At 44.3% G+C, this 21,193-nt stretch overlaps 1 protein-coding gene across 3 annotated transcripts in view; it reads left to right on the top strand.

The window, feature by feature from the left end:
* The window catches only part of ADCY5 (adenylate cyclase 5), a 206,368-nt gene that overhangs the window by 14,379 nt on the left and 170,796 nt on the right, over positions 1-21,193 (top strand). The window lies entirely within an intron of this gene.

Raw genomic sequence — 21,193 nt, 5'->3', positions numbered from 1 at the left:
TTAACCTACCCAACAGTTCCCAAAAACTCTCCAACAGAGCCTAGGCACTTCACATGAGAACACCTCAGGTATCCAGTATCTGAGTTAGGTGTATGCTCCAAAGTGGGTCTTGTAAATGTAGGCATCTAAAAACATCCTAAAATGCATTTTTATGCAATAAGTGGTGCGACAGCCTCCTCTTGCCTCAAGTCACTTCTACAGAGTAAATAATAAGCTTTGGGATTTCTGTATTTACTACTGTTCAGCCAAACTTCTGGAGGCAGTGACACCTGAATAGGCATAAGCTGCCTGAGCAAGCCACAACAGGCTGATTGGTTATGTGACCAGCAGTAGAAATTAGTGTGGTAGAGCAGCGAGGATTCTCCCGGCACCATTATTGGCCAAGAAAAGCTGGAATATTCTGTGGGATCAGTGGAGTTGGTTTGCAGGGCTTGGGGAGGTCAGACTGAAAACAGAGAGCATGTATGCAATGAGAGCAGGCGGGGATGGGAGGGTCTTGTGGGCTGGAGGGAGGTGATGGAGTCAGCAGGCTGGGAATAAATCAGTGGGATGGAGCATGGAGATGAAGAGAGGCGGCTGTGAGACATCACTTGAGGTTATTTTTTTTTGTGTGTGTAAATTTGTTCCTGTTCTTTTGAAACCAAGGATTGCTTTCATTATAATAGAGGCCAGACCAACCACTTCTTAAATTTTCTTCTCTCTCTTGAACAAAGAAAACATTGCAAAGAACTTGCAATTAAAATGAGTTGTGAAGTGCTATCTGGTGCCTGCTGAGCAAAATATCATGAGCTGGCTGAATTAGTAGTCGGTAGGATGCAGTGAAGCACAGAGCCTCGGCTGTGGCAAAGAGATGGGGCACCAAAATGCGCCAAGTATGCCCAAGCTCTGCTGCTGCCTTGGCAGTGAATATATGGCAGCAGGCAGACGGGTAACAGCCGCTCAAGATTCTCTGAAGGAGGCTTCAAAGAAGAGGCTGCAGGGAAGAGAGAGCAAGGGGCTGGAAGAAGCAAAGGCAGATTCCGAAGATGAGACCTAGAATGTCTTGCCTTGAATCTTATATTGGGAACAGCGCTTTACAGAAGTTTGCTGGCATGCACGTGTTTGTCCTCTATTTCACGTGCAACTTCTCCATAACAAACGACACTCAGCTGGGACTGACAATAGAAAAATTGTAGGAAACTTTTACCAAACAGCTCGCTGGTAGGTCTGCCTCCTGTTTTGTTCTCGAGCTTTTCTGTTTTAAAGGAACCATCTGCTGTGTAACTGTAAACAATGCAGACTTTGCGAGCAAGTTTTACTTTTGGAAGGTCAGCATCCATCTAACACAAACTGCTGGCAGGCTCACACCACCACCATCCCTCCCAGGCTCTTAGCTTTTGGAATTGGTTAAAACTAACTCTGTGGGTCACAAGCTTCCCACAGCATGGAGATGGCCGGCGTCTGACAGAGCCATGGATGGAGGAGGCTGCTGTGTCATGTCATCCTACGGGATGTTGGCGTGGATCGGGTTCTACAGATGAATGGATGCACTTCTGTTTCTCTTTGCAGGATGTTTTACAGGGTCTGTTCACCAGATCTTTGTCAGGCAAAGCAGAGCATGGTGTTGAGTCTGTCTTCTCTCTGTGCACCTTGCTTGGTGGCATAGGTCAGCAGTTAAATGAAGAAGTGGTTTTCTGAGGGGCTGGGGTCCTGTGTTTAAGAATATGGACTGGAGGTTGCATAGGGTAGGCTTGACACAGCTTTCTTCTTAAGCTTTTATCAAAGGCACGTTTTACCTAGTTGGGCTTTTTCCAAAAGGAAAAGGAAGATATAGGCTGCCAGGGCTAGATGGAGGGAAATAGAGAGGTGCTAAGGACTGAAGGGGTGGGGAATCTTTGTTCATTGACACACGGAACTCAAGGGGGGTTTGCTGGAGGAAGCACTGGTAACAGATATACTGTACCAGCTGCAATTTCTCCTCAGCAGAAGATGAATCTTCTAGTCTGCATAGCCTGGCGCAGCATTTGCTGTGACAGCACAAGTATTTTTTTGGCATGTGGACACCTAAATCTGGGAGCTGGCAGGATGTGAAATTACCTAGGGAAGGGAGAGGAGGATGCTTGTAAACAGTGCAGGGGAAGGCAGTACATGTAGCGGGCTGATTTGTGCTTGTGTGAGTGAAATCGTGGAAGAGTTCAGCATGGGTGAGACTGGCCAGAGCACAGATCTTGAAGGGATTATTTCTGGTTTAATGCATCTAGCAAACAGGCCCTGACCCAGACGTCACTGGGGGAAAAGAGGAGAAAGCAGTCAGCACATCCGCTGTTAGCAGAATGGCCGGGTCACAGGGCTGGGAGCCCGGGGCCCCAAGTCACGGTGCATGTCTTTAATCCCTTGTCTTTAGCAACTCATTTCAATTTATCAATCTCATCTTTGTTAAACCGACGAGGAAATTAATGCATGTTTATAGAGACCACGCCACAAGTGATATGAGGAGCAACTAGTTAATGTTTAGCAACGTTCTTCTGAAGATGAGGAGTGGTATACAAGTCCTGTTCTGACTGTCTCAAGGTTACTCTTGATGGAAAAATGCTGTTTTAGAGAAATTTCCTGTCACTGCAATTGCACTAAGCCTAAAATATAGCTGTACATTCATCCACTGCCCAGCTGATCCTGTATAGCATTACAAGAGCATGCTGAGTAGAGGTGTATATCCCTACAAGCCAGAGAGATGTACGTCAGGTGAATGAAGCCGGGAGAAAGCTGACCTAAAAAGCATGCAGAGCTGAGTGACTCAGATGGCAGCGTGCCCCAAAGGAAACTTTCAACAAGGGTGATTCATTAGCAGTCAAACACTCCTTTTTGTTTTCCTGCCCTGCTATATTTACATTTTGAAATGCGTGCACATCTCATTGCTAGCTAAAGTGTTCTTCCAAATGGGAGAAAGGAAGATGTTGTGTTTTATGTTTGATAGGGCTACGCGGCTTGGGCTACGAATAAACCTTTACTTAGTGGGATTCTGGTATATAGTCTGAAAGGTACCACAAACATTTTGCACCAGTAGCACCAAGATCGTTTGGGTTGTGATTTAGAAGTGCCTAAAGAGAGTTCCAGGCCTGGATTGTTGTGTCCAAAAAAGGGAGAGCCCTCGAATTTGTCAGATAATCCACGTGAATTTCAGAGTGTGCTGAGGCGTTGTTATACCTGCAAGTCTTTCTGCACCCAGAAATCCCTCTGAAACCAAGACTATGTACATGTGAACCACACCAACTGCTGTGACCCATGCTGTGTCTGTGAGAGCTGCTGTCCCCTACGGCAGCAGTGAGTCCTTGCTTTCTGCGTGGTGCTCCTGGCTGTGTGCTGTGTCATGCTTGCAAGGCTCCTGCTGCTACTGTGCGAACAAGAGGAGGTTTCCTGCATCAGCGTTGTGCTAGCAACAGCCACCAGCTCCTGATTCAGTTAAACCCAAGCATGATGTGGGTAGGCTGGTGGCTGTGATTTACAGGGCTCTGCTGGAATAGAAAGCCTGTTGTCTATCAACACATTGTCCAGGCAGCACAACAGGGCAAGGTAAGCACGGGAAAAGCAAGGTCAAAGAGATGACAATACCATATTGTATTGCGTGGCCCTGGACAAGTGGTTTACATGCCTTGCTTCTGCTATTCTGTGTGAAACCAGAGTAGCGCTTGCTTTTATAAAAAATGCTTTATGGTCTGTGGGTGGGAAGCATTCGTTTGAGTGTGAAGTATTTCTGTTGTAGAAAGAATTAGTCTCATTTGCCACAGTTTCCTGTTCCCAGGCCTGTTTTTCATGGAGTTCGCGGATTCCTTTTGAAGATGGAAATCTCTTTGTAGGTGTTCTGAGTTTCATTCATCATGATCCATCTGGAAATGCGTTTTGGAATGATCCATTTTGTTTGTGGCTTAGCTGGCTTTGCATTCTCCAAATAGCAGAGCATGGTTTGGGCTTTATAATGGGATATATGGCCGCTCTGGCTTGGTTCCAGCTCAGGTTGGGAAGAACTGAAAGGAATTACCCTCAGTTCTGTGAGGCAAACCTGTAAGGCGCTAGAACACTGAGTATCTAGTAGCAGAAACCAGACCAAGCGCTTAGTTACAAGCAGCCAATGTGGTATGATTTGGTGGGCTCAGACCGCCCCCAAAAGCTGCAGAGTGCCTTTTCTGTGGAAAATCCCAGCAGACAGCACTGCCTGGTAGCAGCAGCCAGTTACTGGTGGCTCCTCATAAGCGGTCTCTCCTGCTCCATACTGCTGCAGCTGGCTGCCTGCTCCCAGGGCGTCGTTTTCTCGTTCTCACCAGTCCCTGCCCTTTCTCCAAATTCACAAGCTGCTGCCCAGTCTGCCAGGCTGTATGGGAACGGCACGTGTACCTGCCAGGTGAGCCAGCACCTCCTCTTTGGAGGCAATGTGGTGCCTAAAAGAATGGCAAGAATTTCAGCCAGTTAAGCCACAAACTCTCTTAAAGTTGTTGGGTTTTGTTGTTTTTTTTTTGCCTTTCAATGGGACAGGTCCTGATATTATAATTAACCTCCCCCTACCTCCCAGCTAGCTTTCCGTTGAGTGTCTGCGTTTTCAGATTCCGCCTATCTGCGGTCCAGCCCCAAGATAGTTAAATGTAATAAATAAATAATGATAAAAATAGTCTCTGAGGACTTGGCAGGCAGCAGGCCAAGGAATCTGGGCAGGCTGCCAGCAGCTCTTCCATTGGAAATCTAAAGTTAACTCAGACGATGGGCTCACATCGCTCTGTTCAGATAGCCGTATGGAAAAGTCCCTTTTCTTTCTCCATCTCAGTGCTGGGAGAGGTGGATGTGAGGGCTTTGCTTCACGAGAAATCCAGGGTGACTGCAGCACGAGGCCTGCTGGAGGGCGAAGGCCACAGTGCCCACACTGCTGGAGCAGGGCTGGAGCAGCAGCACGGACAAGGCCCAGCTGGACTTCTGCTGGGTTGTGTGGGCTGATGTCAGGGCAGAGGAGTCAGCTTTGGGTGCTGGCGTGTGCAGGGCTGGCTGCTCGCGCTCTGCGGCCTGCTGGGGTTGTGTCACAGCCCAATCCCATCTCAGGGTACGAGCTGTCACCACGTGTATTTATATCCCCCTTTTCCTATCACACCATAGAGCCACAGCGTACCGTCCTGGGAGCTGGAAGAGATCTATCCACACCCAAGGCAGGCAGTTACCACTATCAGGAATATCTGGGAAATTATGTATCCTGGAAAATGTGTGCCCTCTGGTGAGGAGCAGACTGCCAGCAGGTGGGAAGGTTTAGAGAGCTGGGATTCCCCTTTAAGGAGAAACAAGGGGCCCAGAGGAGTGAAGCTTTCCAAACGTGTGCAGCGATCGGCACGGCTCCTGCAAGCGCACCCAGCACAGAGAAGTCGAAAGTGCAAACACAAACCTGTGCCTTCTCGCCCTGCCCTGTTCCCCAAACCAGCCCTGCTTCACTCAAGCTGCTTGGTATCTCTTTTAAACCTTCCAAAAGGGTCAGGCTTGCTTTTCTGTAGGCATGTTCCTATAAGAACAGTCACAGGAGGAACTGGTAGCAACCGGGTTTAACACTGGCTCCCTCAAGCTTTAAAACTCCTAAGTGTGGGATAATCAAACATCCCCAGATCGGCACACGCCTGCAGCATGGAAATTCCAGCAAAGGCTGGTTTCGGGCACGGTACCTTTGTTTTGCAGGCGAGGCTGGGCACGGTATCTATTTTTCTCCTCACTTTTTTCATCTGTGTTAATAATGTGTGACCTCGAGAACTGGCAAGGTAGCAAAGATAAACGTACTTTTCAGATCTGGTATGGTGCAAGCCAGTCCCCATGGATGTGTCTGTCAGTGGCCTTACCTGGAGCTGGGAGTATGGAATAAGCTGTTGGCAGCAGGTGATGGAGATACCTGAAATGCTTCTAGCCCCAACCCCAGGGACAGTCTCCATTGGGTAACCAGTGAGGGGAAATCTCTTTCTAACATCTGAGATATCTGCTGCGTGTTGGGCCATCTGAGGATGCATGGTGGTGAAGGGGGAAGCTGCCTCATACTGACCCTCCAGTCCTGGGCTTTGGGGTGCAGGATTAGGGCGTTCGCTAGCCATAGATGCTAGGGCCTCCAGAGCACCATCCAGAGAAGATCTGTGACTCAGTACAGAGTAGAATTACAGTTCTCTTTTATTGTAATTATTTTTTTTTTCCTAATCATACTCGTAAAAGCCTGCTAGGCTTGCTTTTATCGATCTGTCCATGTTTTGTTTTTTTTTTTAATAAAAGCCTGCCAGTGATGGAGGCTAAAGTGAACACTAGTGAAACTTCAGGGCTTGGTCTTTCTGAGGCAAGAGAGTCTAACTAGAGCAACCCCAAAGAGTCGGCAACTGAAGACGTGTGTGGGAAGAGACCAGTAAGCAAAGGGCCCCTGGGATGTCTGTGCTATCCCTAATTTAGGGAAGGCATTTTCTAATGGGAGTGCATCAGTCCTGCAAAATGCAATGGCTTTAGATGCGTGTCTGGAGTTCCCCACTTGTGAACTCCATGCCCCTTTGTGGGCTGTCAAAAAGCAAGTGTTAGTTTTGAGCTCTTTGTAAATACTTCTCTAGAGAGTAATCCCTTCAGTTTTGTTCTGAAGCTTGAGAGTCTGCACTCTCTTTTTCACTGGTACCGGACGCACCTATGACATCCATCCAAAAGTGATGTGGCTTTTACTGTACGTGCTGTAGCAGCTCGCTCTGGTATTAATCTGGACATAGAGCAGCCCTGCATTAGGAAACTTATTTCACTTAGTTAATTGTTAAGTACTTGAGTCTTGCAGTGGCTGCTTCACTTAGTAGTTCATTGACTTCAGAGGGTCTTCGATAATGCTCTTGTACTCACTTACGGTCTCTATTCCCTGCATAGCTGCATCAAATTGATTTGTATTGGTGTGGGAGGAAGGGCTAGGTGGCTTTATACCAAACATAAAGTAGTTATAGAAGTAGGAAGTCACAGGGGTAGTTTTGCTGATTCAGTGGAGCCTATCTAATGTATAAGAGCTTTGAATAAAATACCCATATGTACCTGCATCTCAGGAAGGGCTGGAGAGGAGCCCTGCTGCGTCAGCATGCAGCGTGCAACAGTGAGATCAGCGGTCTGTCAAGCAGAAGACAAAGCAGGCAAACTAATTGCATCTTGGCAAAAAAACGTAATTAGGAAAGAAAGGCCATTAGTTAGATGGCTGAGTGCCTGTGCCCCTGCCGAGTATCCCAGCCCTCTCGACTGGCTCTGTGGAGATCCCGCTGTGGTGGGCATCTTTGCGCGTGGGCCCTTGATGAAGCCCACGCGTGCGTTCTCTCATCAGCAGGAGATACCTGCAAGTGGACCAAAAGGAAGTCACTTGTTCTGGCTTCGGCTCCACGAGCCTTGTGAAAGTGTAGCTCTTCTCTCTTCTGTGAGAGAAGGCCAACTATTCCCTGGGGTAATGCCAGCAAAACCAGTGCCACTTGGAGTGTCTTCCTCTTTCATGAGCCACGGTGATCAGCTGCAACCAACAACCGCTGACTGTACTGCCATGGCAGATCCCATGTTGTTCTCTTGATGCTGATGCCACCGCTTGCTCTCTTGATTCAGTTAACTTTTTGCCTTGTTTCTCTGCTGCTTTTCCCGTCCCTCCCTCTAAGAGACGGGTCAATTCTTTCAGCTTGTCTCTTTGCCAAGGTATTGCTGCATACATGGAGGAGGGAGTGCCTTTGCTGTGTCTCATCACTATTTTGTTGTTGCTTCCTGTAACTCTCTTTCCCTGTAACCAGATGGTTCTGGCTGGGAGACATCACCTTCTCTACTTTGTGTCAATTTTTTTCTGGTTGCCTTTCTTGTCTGGGTGTGTTTTCCTGATACCTGTAGCCTCCCTGTTTTTTTTTGTTACTGGATTTGCCCCTCTTGGCAATTAGAAGGCAGATGCAGTCCCTTGGGGTAGAGATGATTCTTGGAGGTTTTATTTGAATACTTGTGGTTTAATACTTGACAGGAGGAGCTGTGTCTTGCAGTGGGATAGGGACATGGGAGACCTTAGTTCTCTTGCTAGCTGTCATTAAGCCAGCAATGCCGGGTTACACTGAGAGCATAAATCCTCAGGGATCCCTATCAGTAAGACAAGGAAAGCTGTAACTTTTTTCTACAAGTGAGAAGTATTGAGTTGTGCCATGCTTTGGAGAAGAGTCCCGTTTTCTCTTCTGGTGCTTTGGCAGCTGTGGTATTGGTCCTGTTTGGCTTAGAAAAGTATGAATTTTAAAGAACGTAAAATGCTGGCATCTTATAAAAGGCACTTAGAAAGTTTTAGCATCAACTGCTGCATACCAGGACATCTCTTTTTCAGTCAGCTACATTGTACTAATGAATTAATCGCAGAGAGTCAATGGGAGCCTATAAACATGTGCTTGAAAGCTGCAATTAAAAGTGTTTACTTTTCATTAACTTGTTTAGATTTTACAAGTCATGTGAAACATGAAAGTGTGTCAAGAGAGCAATACTTTCGGATATGGAGCAATGTTTGAATGTTTAAAAAATAAAAGCTTTTAAAAATATTTTTGTTGATGTAAGCAAAAAATATTCTTGTAATCTGTTACATCTTTCTCTGTGTGTCAAGTTTGCTTTTGTTTTGCATTGGACTTGGCTGTTTTTACTCCAGAATTATTGCTTTTTGGCTCTCTGTTAAATATTTCCTTCTTCAGTTTATCTTCACATTGTGAGAGAAGTTGCAAAGCCTACACTCAGTGTGAGCATGCTGCACTACATTTCCTTCTCATATCAGTGCTCATGGCAGAAGCCCGTGGTGGTATCAGTGCAGTTTTTGGTGTATATATATTTGTACATATATGTATCAAAAGGATCAGAGAAAAAATTTTCTGTGTGAATGGCCCAAGTGTATAGCATATAGGCAGATGTTAGACTATTTATTAAAGAACTCTGAAGCTGATAACCCTGCAGAAAGGATGTGTGCTGTGCTGGAGATCTCACTCTCTTGAGCCAGTATGCATCTTGCATGGGCTTAGTAAACATCAGTAGAACTGTTTCAGACTTATGCTGATGCATTATGCAAATGTGATTTAGTCCTCTCTTGAAGTCATTAGGAATCTTTCCATTGCCTTTGTAGGAAATTGGGCTACCCTGCAGAGCAGAATATTTCCTGTTGAAATTTCCCACTCTTCGCTATTTCTGAGGTTCGTTAGTTTTCCCGAAGGAGCGATGCGCTGGAATGGAGATGGAAATTTGGAACTCTGCTGAATACCATAAGTGCCATTTCCCAATTTAGAGTCCTGTATTTGGCTCTGTCTCTTATTGGTAGCACATGGGTGTAAGTCTACCTTAATTTTCCTTTCCATAATAATCTCTGACAAAATATGTCGACCTTTGGGACCTTCACCTAAAACTACCTATTTAATAAGGGCTTTTTTGGAAGAATGGAGCAACTTCAATCAGAAGCAAAATACTGTCTATGCAGCTGAACTTTGGGTAGTTATCTAGTTCATCTTGTTGCCTTTGAGATATAACTGGCAAATACATTTGTTGTGGATTGTGATATTTTAATCACTGTGGTTCTTAGGGCCATGGATAAGAATACTTTAAACCCCAAATGTGTAAAATAAATGGGGAAATATTGGAATAATAGAGCTATTATCTATGGAAATCTCTCTATTAAATATCAGAATCTGTCCCAAAAGCAAGATATTTTAAAGCAGTTACATTTCTATGTACCAAATACTGATGGGAGAAAGAATGATGCAAAGGTGAAAGCTGTTCTGATTCCTAAAAATTAAATAAAATGAAAGGCCTAGCTGCTTAAGTGTTTGTGTTTGCTCCCCAGAGTGGAATCAGAAGCCCAGATTTAGGCATTTGGGCTCCTTGTACAAAGTAAGTTGCAGACTGATGCAGACAAGCAATTACATGCTGAAAAGCTTATGCAGCTTTATTAAATACCTAATTAAGAGGTGCACTTAGGCTCTTGTTCCAGAGCACAGCATCCCTCCTGAACCAGGCACCAACATGTGCTCTTCAGAGCATAGTCAGGGAGAAGGCTTTTGGCCATTCTATGATTCTATGAAGGCAATAGCAGCACTGTCTCAAGCAGCTTGAGACAGTGATCTTCCATCTCTTTTTCAACTCACGGACTCAAGAGAAGCCCTTCCTTCCAAGGAAATGATGGAAGGAGTTTAAACCTATTCACTGCAGGTTTGCATTTTTTCAGTGTCTTCTCCATAGCTCATCAAAGTGAGGCTGTCAAAGAGCCAGAGCAATGTTAGGTTTCTTAAAATTCCAAATCTCCCTTTCAGTGACTATTTGCAAATCTTTCAAAGCAGATCCTTGTTTGTGCAAATAGTTTGCACCCTGCACTTCTCCTCACACTCAGGTTGCTGTTTGAGTACATCAAGATGCTGGAGGAACCAGCTGGGTTCTTGTCAGCCTCAGGTGTTGGAGGTGAGCCCAGTAGAACTCCTGTATTAAACAACTCATATTTGCATCTTTTCCTAATTCTACCACTTAGGACAAACTCTGGAATGGATGCACTGAACTCCATGAACTCTTTGAGATAAATATTTTTAAACTTCCTCTGCTGGAGGAGGAGGAGTTCCTAAATATTATAGTTGGCAAACTCCTTTTCTCCTGACAGCAGGATTAGGTGTGAATTTTCTGCGAGTACCTCCGTGCAAACAGCTTGAGAAGTTTTATTTTGTTCTTTTAAATATTTGAAGTTAAATATGAAACGTGTATATCCATCTTAAATGGAAGTGCTAAGAATATTGAGTGAGTCTGTGGTTGCAGAAAGAAGATAAAGCAATCTACCTACACAAATCATTCAGATGTTGCTTTTGTCGGTGGGACTCATTAGGCTTGAATTCCACCTGGGATTTTTAGCAGTTAAATATTTATTTTGAAGTACGATGATGGTTTATATCAACATGGCTCTTAGCTTGTACTCCACTGTGCAATAATATGTGGAGCCTTTTACAGGGAGGCTTGTGTTTTAAATGTACTCATCCATGCTAGGGAATTTGCAGTGCTTTTCATGAGAGTGTTAGAAGTAGATGGATGCACAACGTTTGGATGTTAACAGAGCTTTCATTCCAAGCTATTGACTTTTCAGTTGTTTTTGTTTCAGGAGCATGTGCGTGACCCTATGTTACATTTAAACCTTTGGTGACTCGCATGTGATGAGAGAAGAGATCAATGAAACTGCCAGAAAACTGTTTGTCATGCCCTCAGGTTGAGAACCAGTGCAGAGGCACTGCACATCTCAGTGTTGGTAGGAACCCTTTCCTTAACAGTCCCATTTGCTATCAGGAGAAGGGCTGCTAGGACACCTGAGCAGCTGAAACTCTCTTCTAACTGTACTGGTTGTGCTTGAGTGGTCATTGAGATACTGGAAGAACCGAAAGTATCAAACATAATGCTTGTCTTTTGAAAAAATTAGTGGAGGGGGTGGGCTGGAGGCAGGGCAAAGTGTTGGGGAATTGTAGATCCATCAAGCTTCAGTTCCTGGAAAATTCTGAAAGAATAGCACAGTGTGCAAGCAGCTGGGACATAACAGAGAGATGAATAACAGCCAAAATGGCTTTGCAGAGGACAAATGGCATCCAACCAGTTCTCTTCTGCAACAACAGTAAGAGGAATGATAATGTCATTGGTATTAATAATAATTTCCTGCATTTGGTAGGTTGGCTTTTGACACTGTCTCAGATGACAAGCTCAGAAGCATACTGCATCGGGATTGTGTTTCCCTAATGTGGGGTCAAACTTGAGAGAGCAGAATGATTGTACGTCGTAGTGAGGTTGTAAAGGATTTGCTGTCAAATGAAAAGATGCGTTGTGTGAGGTTTGGGAGGAATTTTTTTCCTGGGTCTGCTTCTACTCAGTGTTTAGCAGCGGAGATATGGCTATTAAATGCATAGATGACAAAACCCCAAGAAGACATGGAAGTGTGTTGGTGCTGGTGGTTACAGAGCAAGCCTCTGAGAACCTGTCACAGGAATAAACGTTTCCTCTGGCTTTCATCCATAGGGCTGGATTGCAGTCACTGCAACCGGTTGCAGTCACTGATGAATCTCTGTTGATTTTGTCCCAGGAAAGAAGTAGAGATTTGAAGCAGAGGTTAGGCAGACCTGCTTTCCATCAGGAAGCAAGAGGGGACCTGGAGGTTTCTGAGCTCTTCGTTCACCCTGCTCCTTCCCTGCTTTATGTCCCCACACCAGCACATGCCTGACCCATTCATCTTCCTATCTAGTGATGAGGGCATATCAAACAGGCTGTACTTACAGATGCAGAAACACAACTGTAATAAGCACTTCAGATACACATCTGGTCCTTTACTTTTAATTGTGTTTTGTTTGTTTTTTTAAGTTCCAAGTTGCTTGGTTTTATTAAACAGTTGGAGTTTTCTTTTTATCTACGGCTGGTCTGGACAATGTGCCTTAATTAAACCAATCTAAGCATCATGGCATGGGTTGCCTGAAACAATTATCATTCATAGTTACTGACAGTCACCCCTTCTGACAGTTTGATCCTTAGAGCCATAACTTCAATGGTGACAGAAGAAACCAGTCAAATGACATGCATTTCTTCACACCTTCTATGACAAGCTAGAAATAGGTCTTTGACATGCTGACTTAATATTTGTCAATTTTCTTCAGCAGTTGGGGGAAGCATGGACAACAAATACAGATGGGTAAATTAATTTTGCTCTGATTGTCTCCATTCTAATTAGCATATTTGAAACAGGATGATGAGAGAAATGCAACACAACACAGATTTCTCAGGCATTCTTAAACGATGCTCTTGGGATTCACAAGACCAGCTTACAGAGCTGGAGGACATCTAAAGTATATAATTTTAATACAAATAGTTTTGCACTATTTCTGGCCTGGCTTCTGAAGGAAACGAAGCTTAAACAGTCTTTCTCTCTTCCTTCCTCCCTCGCCATAACTTTCAAATTTGTCAGTTTCAACCAAACACGAGGGAGATGTAACAGCAGTTTCAGAAGAGGTTTCATGAGCTTATGCAGGTGGAGGACAAGATATGCCAGGTAGCACAGACAGGTGACAGCACTGCAAGATGCTGAGCTGTGCAGTTCATTGTGTTTAGCTGGGCTTCCATCTCAGCTGTTCTCAGTGAGGAATGCTTGCGCCATAGTTATATTCCTCTGTCTTTTTAATCAAGCTTCTGTTGTTTCTCTGGAGTTTAGTGGTGAAAATTCAGTAGGTTGGGAGCAGCTCTGCTCCTGTGGTGAAAGTTATATGCATAGGCTGACTTTCTTGTGTCCCACACACTGCCCTGGACAGTGGTTCCCAACTGTGACGGGGCTCCCAGTCTTGCTGCTGGCTTGGTTTTCCCAGAGACAGTCTGCTAATAAAGTCTGCTTTGGTGATCAAATTACTTTTGAAGAAGCTGCTGTGAAGTCATTGGAGGGATTTCTGTGTGGATCACCTTTTCACTCAGTGCTTTAATCTGCTTATTTTTATATTCAAGGCTACAGAAGTTTGAGGACAGGGTTCTTTAGGTAATTTAGAGGCATTTCAGTGAACCCATGATATACAATGCTGTGCCATCGTGTTAAAATTGTTCCCATTTCTTCTTTGTGCAGAATGTGAAAGCAGTCTTCCTTTTGCCTTCTGGCTTTATGTGCACCTCAAAAACGAAGTGTATTGGAAACAGCTGTAATAAAAATTAGGACATACCCCATCAGTACTGAGTGTAATCTGTTTCAGTGTAGCAGAGAAGTCTGCAGGTGGTAGCAGTTAAACTGAAATTGTGAACCTTTGCTGTTCCTGCTGATCATCCCCCGAGCTTTCAGCCTGGGGAGGTCCTGCAGTTGCTGACCAGGATGAGAACCTCATGCTGATAGATGAGGCCTCCGTGTTTTCGTCCGACTTGAACTCTGGCACAGGTCACATTCTGGAGCACTGGTCTGGTGGGTTTTCCATGCTGTGAAACTCTGTCCCCAGACTTGTGAAGCTTTCCTGCTTGAGCCAAAAGATTTGATTGGATGGGTTTTATCTCTGGGACAGGACCACTAGATGGGGGCAGAAGGCTGTGGTGGGTATGTGTGTGGGTATGTTCTATTCCCCTTTGGCCAACCCAACGAACACACAATTTACTTTGCTTGTGCACCACAGCCTTCAGATCCCAGACAACGGGTGGGGTGAACTATGTAAAGGAGAGTAGGAAACAGCACTAGGATGCCTTGCTGTTCTTTACAATATGCAATTTTGGGTGGTTGAATGTTTTGCAATTACATTGATAGCAATAAGCTTTCAACTTTGCTGCCTGTAGTTGTTCCAACCAGATTAGTTGCAGCTGAAACTTTGTCTTTCCCTCAGATGACCTGTGGGTTTGGACAACATTTTAGCAGAAATGGCACAGAAGACTGATGGCAATAATGAAACTAAGTTGGTCATAATGAGATCCTAAAAGCTGTGGACTCTGACTTTCTTGGTAGAGAAGGAAAGCAGAGCATTAATGAAGCAGGGAAAAAACTTAATAGATCGATGGCTGAGCCAGAACCGAGTTTAAAACAAATCTGCATTTAAGGATAAAGAAGGTAATGACTGAGTGAGATAAAGGAGAAGATAAAAATTGTTTTTACTTCCCCAAAATTTAATTATATTATTCCTCTAGCTATTTAAATATGGAATTTGGGGTATCTTTCACTTGACCGAAAAGTGATATCTTTTAAGCCTGGAATATGTAATTCTCTTTTAAGCCTGGGTGTGGTGTATTCATGCACCTGCGGGATAATACATAAACTGAGAGGGTGCACATTGAAAAATTTAACCTCTGTTTACAAAGCAAGGAAAAACAGATGCCACTTTCTGGAGACAAGCAGGAAGACAAGCTAGCATTGTTCCTGCTAATCTGCGTGGAAATGTATTAAAGCAGCAAAGCTGGATAACTCATATTGCTGCTGTCTTAGTGATGCTGCCTTGGCACTCAGAGTTTTTCATTCTTTCAGTCAGTGACAGAGCTGGAAATAGGCCATTATCTCTGGTTTCAATTGTATTAGTGGCTGGTAGTTCCCCTTATTAAGATTTCTAAAATATGTTAAGTTAGTGGAATCTGGAGTGCTAGCCACACCAGTTAACCTAGAGCTTTTATGTATTTACCTTACTTAGCGTGTTTTCACAGAACCATAAAATCATTTGAGTTGGACTAAGATTGCCTTTAAAGGTCCCTTCCAACTCCTCTGCAATGAACAGGGACACCTACAGCTCGATTAGGTGCTCAGAGCCCAGTCCCACCTGACCCTGAATGTCTCCAGGGACGGGGCATCCACCACCTCTCTGGGCAACCTGTGCCGGTGCTTTAATACCTTTACCATAAAACAAACAAAAAAACCCAACTTTTTTCTTTTATCCAATCTGTATCTATCTATCCTGCTTTTGTTTGAAACCTTTTCCCCTTATCCTACCACAGCAGACCCTGCTGAAGAGTCTGTCCCCTTCTTTCTTACAGCCTCCCTTTAGATACTGACAGGTCTCTCACGTCTCCCTGGAGCCCTCTCTTCCCTGGGCTGAACAGCCCCAGCTCTCAGCCTGTCCTCGCAGGGAGCTGTTCCATCCCTGGGATCATTTTTGCGTCCCTCCTCTGCACACGCTCCAACAGGTCCACGTTTTTCCTGCACTGAGGACTCCACCTCTGGACGCAGTGCTCCAGGTGAGCTCTCACAGCACAGAGCAGAGAGGCAGGATCCCCTCCCTCGCCCTGCTGGCCGTGCTGCTTTTGATGAAGCCCAGAACATGGTTGGCTTCCTGGGCTCTGCGGGCACAGTGCTGGCTCACGTCCTGCTGCCATCCACCACTACCTTCAGGTCCTTTTCAGCAGGGCATACTGTCATTCAGGCTTGTCAACCGCACCACATAGCTTGGTGTTCTCCTGGACATCTCTTTCTTTTCCAAGGCACTCACATCACTCACATGCAGACAAAGTTTCCACCTCCTAGAGTTTCACTTTGGAAATGAATTTCATCATTGAATACCGTTTATTTCAGGATGCTGAATTCCCAAATTCATGTAAGTTTCTTTTTTTCCTCTGGATGGGGAACCTGGATATGCTTTCAGGGATCCCCTGAACAGCATTAGTAGGAATAAGATGTAAGCCTTCACATGTGAGTAGTAATCCTTATGGTTCAGCTCCATATGAAACCTTTCTGAAGCAGCAGCTTTGTTCCTTTAGCAGCAGCTGTCTTTCAAGGTAGAGCGTAAATCCCACCTGATAGAAAAGGATTTTTCTGGATTTATAACTCATTCCAGGGGTTGAGTTTCTTTCAGTGGAGTTGGTGAGACCCATCTTCAAAGGCAGAGATATGTTTTGCTTTTGAGGATTCAGTTACTGGGAAATTCATTGTTACTTGATTCTGGATGCTAAAGAGAAATCTGAAAGAGAAAACAAGGAGGCTTAAAACCCCTCATTGAGGACCTATAACTTTATCCAAAGTGAGATCGACCAGCAAATAGCACCTTGCTAAATATTCCGATTCTGACTAAATCTTACCCATGGCATTTTGACTTGTTAAACAGAGGCTGTTGAAGAATTCATGAGTCAGGCAAGCTGGAAAAATACCTTCACTTTTGAAATAGATCTGATCATAAGATCTAATTAGGGTAGGTCATTTCTTTGGCTTTCTTAATTTCAATGTATGACTGGATTTTATTACCTAATAATCTGTCATTTTGTAAGGATGAGGAATGTAGTAAATGGAACTTCTGAGCTGCCAGCATAGAAAACACGCAGTAGCGCAGAGAGATAGCTTTTATTTATGAGGGCTACTCCAAAAGTAACGCCTCCTATTTCATTATGTTGACCCACAATGTTAGAGGCAGCTGTTGATGGTAGCCATAGTCGAGGTTGAACCTTCCCACCAATATTCCATTCATTTTGTTGCCACATGACAGATGGCAGCAGAGGGGCAGCGTGACAAAATGATGTCTGATGTGGAAGCGTGTATGAAGCAAAGGTGTGTCACTGAATTCCTCCGTATGGAAAAAATGGCACCCACTGACATTCATAGATGCTTGTTGAACATTTCTGGAGGCCAAAGAGTGGATGTGAGCACAGTGAGGACAAGAAAAACAAGCCACGTTCTGGACAGCCATGCACAGCTGTCACACCATGAAATTAAGAGTGCTTCAGTCACTGTTTTGTAGCTGAGAATTTACTCTATCTAATAGTGTTATTGTGCTCTTTGTATCTGTTGTAGTTTCCATGGAAATAAAGAGGAGGCTTTACTTCTGGAGCGACCTACTTATGTGGGTGCTTACACTGCCATTTGAAATCCAGAAAAATCCTTGCTGCAAGGTCAACGAAAATGTAACTGATGAATGTGGTTATCCTTAAGTGTTCCCAGCTCTTCCATTTGTTTTTAGCTTTGATGGTAGCTTTAGCAAACTCTGCCTATGTAATGATTCTTTGCAATAAAAGCAGCTGAAGGGCATGTCTGTCTCTCATACAGAGAATTGTGGCAATCCTACAGTTAGTTATAAATCACCCAGCTATGTAAAGGGTTTGATTCTTTGTTTGGTTGCAGATCAAAGTCAGCATATTTTGTGTCCGCTTTGTTTAAAATTGTAGAATTAATTGGTAATGCAAGACTTCAGCTAAAGCTCTCCTTCACTCTTTTGTGGATGCTCAGCTGTTTCACTTCTCTTAAGGAATTCCATGCCGTGTGCTCCAGCTGAGGACAGAACAACTTTCACAGCCAGCTAAGCTGTGCTCTTTTTTCCAAGGTCTCTCTCTCTTCTAACATCTTCCTGATAGCAGCACTTTCTCTCTGTTTGCGAGGGGAAGGTCACAATGGTGGAAATGGTGTGTGTTTGTTCTCTAGTTCCTAGGCTGTGCTGTTCTGTCGCTGCTGTTGTATCCTCTGACGAGACGTTGCCAAGCCACTTTGTCATCACCTCTGCATCTTGACAGAACGCAGGAGCTGTCCCAGATAAACAGGGAAGTACGTCCTTCCAGCAGAACCTGAGTGGCTTGAGCCAGTGCTGGGTTTAAGCAGGCCTGACATTTTCTGTCCATCTTTGGAAGCAGGATACTTCAACAACACTCTGCCGCAGAAGCAGATATGCCTCTCTTGTTAGAAAACAAATGTTTCATTTTGGTAAAACCAGAACTCAATGCTGATGGCATAATCGGTAATGAATCTTTGTAATGAGCCCATGCTGTTTATCTGTCTGAAGCCTCTGATAATATTGCAGTGTGCTGCATTCTGAAAGACAACATCCTAAACAGAAACTGTCTGCTGAGGCTAGTAAACTAAATTCAGTCAATACAGTTTTGCATTGCGTTATGAGTATAGTTGCTCTAATTGCAGGAGGAGAAGGAAGAAGGATGAGTGAATATAACAAACTGCCGCCATCATTATCTTCTGTTCACATCCCTCTGCTACAGCCCATTACGTTAATGCAAATGGTAAGAGCCTCCTTTAATGCTCTTATCAGTCTGTGTGCAGTTCCTATGCCCTGAGAACTCCCAGCTGTCCATTGCAATGCACTGTGTTTGTGCAGCTTATTGCTCAGTGAAGTCGTAGTATCCTTTCCAGTTCTCCCTTTCACGCACTTACACTAGTAAAATATATCCATTTTACTTGCATGTGGATTCTGAGATTTGTCTGTTTGGTTTCTGGTAGCTTAAAGCTCAGTAAAAACAGCATTTCATAAACTTCCCCCAGTATCTGAACAAGGACGGTGCAGTTGAGATGCTGCTTCCATCCTACACTGCCACACAGCTCTACTCATGCTCAAGGTGATTTTGTGCTCTCTTAGTTGTTCAGACACGCTGCTTCTTTATGTACAGATGTCAATCTCAGAGCTAAAAGGTGCTTTTAACGGCACATTTGTTCTCAGAGATTGCTTTTGCTAAGCAGCTGTGGCAAGATATGGTGCAAGTCGTCATGCTTACCCCAAACCCTATTTGTCTCTTTGCTTCTGCTGCTGCTGGCAAGGGAAGAGCTGGCTCTTAGGTAGCGCAGAGATGCTAAAAAGTTTAAAGAAAACCTGGATTATTTTTCACAGACCAATTCTTCTTTTCAAATCACATTACTTGAGACAACCATTTTGCATCACTTACACAGAAATCTTTCACTCAAAAGCTTGTCAAAATTCCACATCCAGTTGACTCAGGCTTCTAAAATTGTTTCAGAAGGTTTTAAAGAGATGATCAAATACGAAGATTTGTACTGGCAAAACCATGAGATAAATACAAATTGAAGCAGGGGGGAGAGGAGAAAATAGTATTCAGTAATGCTTTTCAGTGCTTTTATCTTGGCATCTCATTAACTGAAGTAAATATCCATGGCAATACAGAAGACTGAAGAGATCTGCCTTTAAAAAATGAAGACGACTCATTGTATGCTGGTTTTCTGCCATCATTCATCAGAACTGCATGCTTCAGTATTGTTTTTTCAATAATCTGTGCAATTACAGTAACAACGTCCCTAGAGAGGGAGCTGGGTGAGCCTCGATTGATCTCCAGGATTGTAGGAAATGAAACCTTGCACCTGGTTCTCCTGCTTCCAGGAAAGTATTTTAAACATGGGGCCGTGCTGTTACATTTTGATTTTTTTTTCTCCCATGATGTTTACATTCCTGACTGTGCTTGAGGAGCACAGACTTCATGCAGACCAGCCTGGCAGTGCAGTGTGCTAGCCTGGAAGGGGAGTATTGTTCTTTTACTGAGCGGGACATATTATATTTTTCTGGCTCACTACTCTAAATTGTTAATTAAGGGTGAGCAGGGACAGCGTGACTTCCTCCCCACCTGGCACACATGCCAAAAAGCCTTGAGGTTGAATGCTGCTCAGTCAGGCGTTTCTCTGGCAAGGGCCTCATGCTCTGGGCCTCAGCTACGTGGAGATACCCAGTGCTCAGGCCAGCCCCTCTCTGCTAGGGGGACTTGAACACACTTGTATGCCAATCATCTCCTGTTAGTGGGATGCTGGAGTCACAGAGGTGACGTTGCAGTTTGGGCTTCTAGGTGCAAATTTGCATGTGAGTGAGAGCAGAGCTCTGAGGACTGGAGGTATGTGGTCTGAGCAGAGCCTTTGTCAGTTCTCCCCCACTGAATGCTTTGGCACCTTGGTTTGTGTGCTTAGGGAAAAACCTGCTTTGTCAGAGCTGAGAGTCCTCCCTGGCGGTAGCGTGGGCGGTGTGAGCTAATGACTAAGTGTTGCCGTAGTGGGAAGACACCTGCCTGGTGGATGGCATGGAAACCCAGGCTTCACGTTTCAGAACAGCTTCTGGCTATGGACCCCTCACTGGTCTCAAAATCACCCTGGGGAAAAGGAGATTGTTTTTATTGTGATGTCTCTCCACTTGAGAAACGGTACTTGGTTGTCTCTTACATCTAGGTGTCTGCAGTGGGCAACTGTCATGCTCCTTCCATAGACTATCCATCCTTACTGTGAGTTATCTGTTCTTGGTGGCTGCAGTGCAAGTTGCCCTCGGCTTATGGATGACTTCTCTGATGAATGGGTGAATTACTCTTAAAAACAGTGTTTTGCTGGCTGAAGAAGTGAGGTTTGTGCAGGTATTTGTTTTGTTTGAGTAGGTGAAAACTTGACTGGGAAAGCTGCTCAATTCTTTGTTAAAACAAGGGAAAAACTTAGGAACAGCCAAATGTCTCTTCTTTTTGACAATACGATTGGCTGAGGAAGAACTTAATTGTCAGGGAGAGTCGATTTATATGTGAATTGCTATTTCTATTCAAAAATAAAAACCTGCGTAATTAATTGGCGGTGTTTGTGTGTCAGAAAGGTGTCCTTTACTTTCCCAATAAATGTCATCAGATGAAGTATTGAGACAGTATCTTGGATAACTCTTGCTTGTTAGGTAGGTGGAATTCAACTCTCTGGAGTACAGCCTAATCTCTAATAAGAAGGAATCTGAAATTACAAAGGAGAAACAACAAGAAAGCAGTGCTGTTTTGACCAACAAGTGGAAGATTGTTCCTCTCCTGCCTAGACTCTGCCCTCTGGGAGTGTAAAGAAGCCACCACAAAGCTGCCTTGTATTGGACCTGGGGCAGTGGGCAGTATATAGAGGTTTCTTCCCTGTGCAGATGTGCATGTACGTGGTAGAGCTGGAAAAGGCAAGTTGCTTAGCATGTAAATAACTTTATTAGAAGTAGACCAGGGTTCTAAAGCTTTGTCTTCTGCCATTGGTTTTACCTAGGACTTTTAATTCATGTAAAAGATG

The sequence above is a fragment of the Numida meleagris genome, chromosome 5 (genome assembly GCF_002078875.1).
Source record: "Numida meleagris isolate 19003 breed g44 Domestic line chromosome 5, NumMel1.0, whole genome shotgun sequence".
NCBI classification, from domain to species: Eukaryota; Metazoa; Chordata; class Aves; order Galliformes; family Numididae; genus Numida; species Numida meleagris.
Note: the sequence above shows the minus strand (reverse complement) of the source record. Positions and strands in the feature narration are given on the sequence as shown.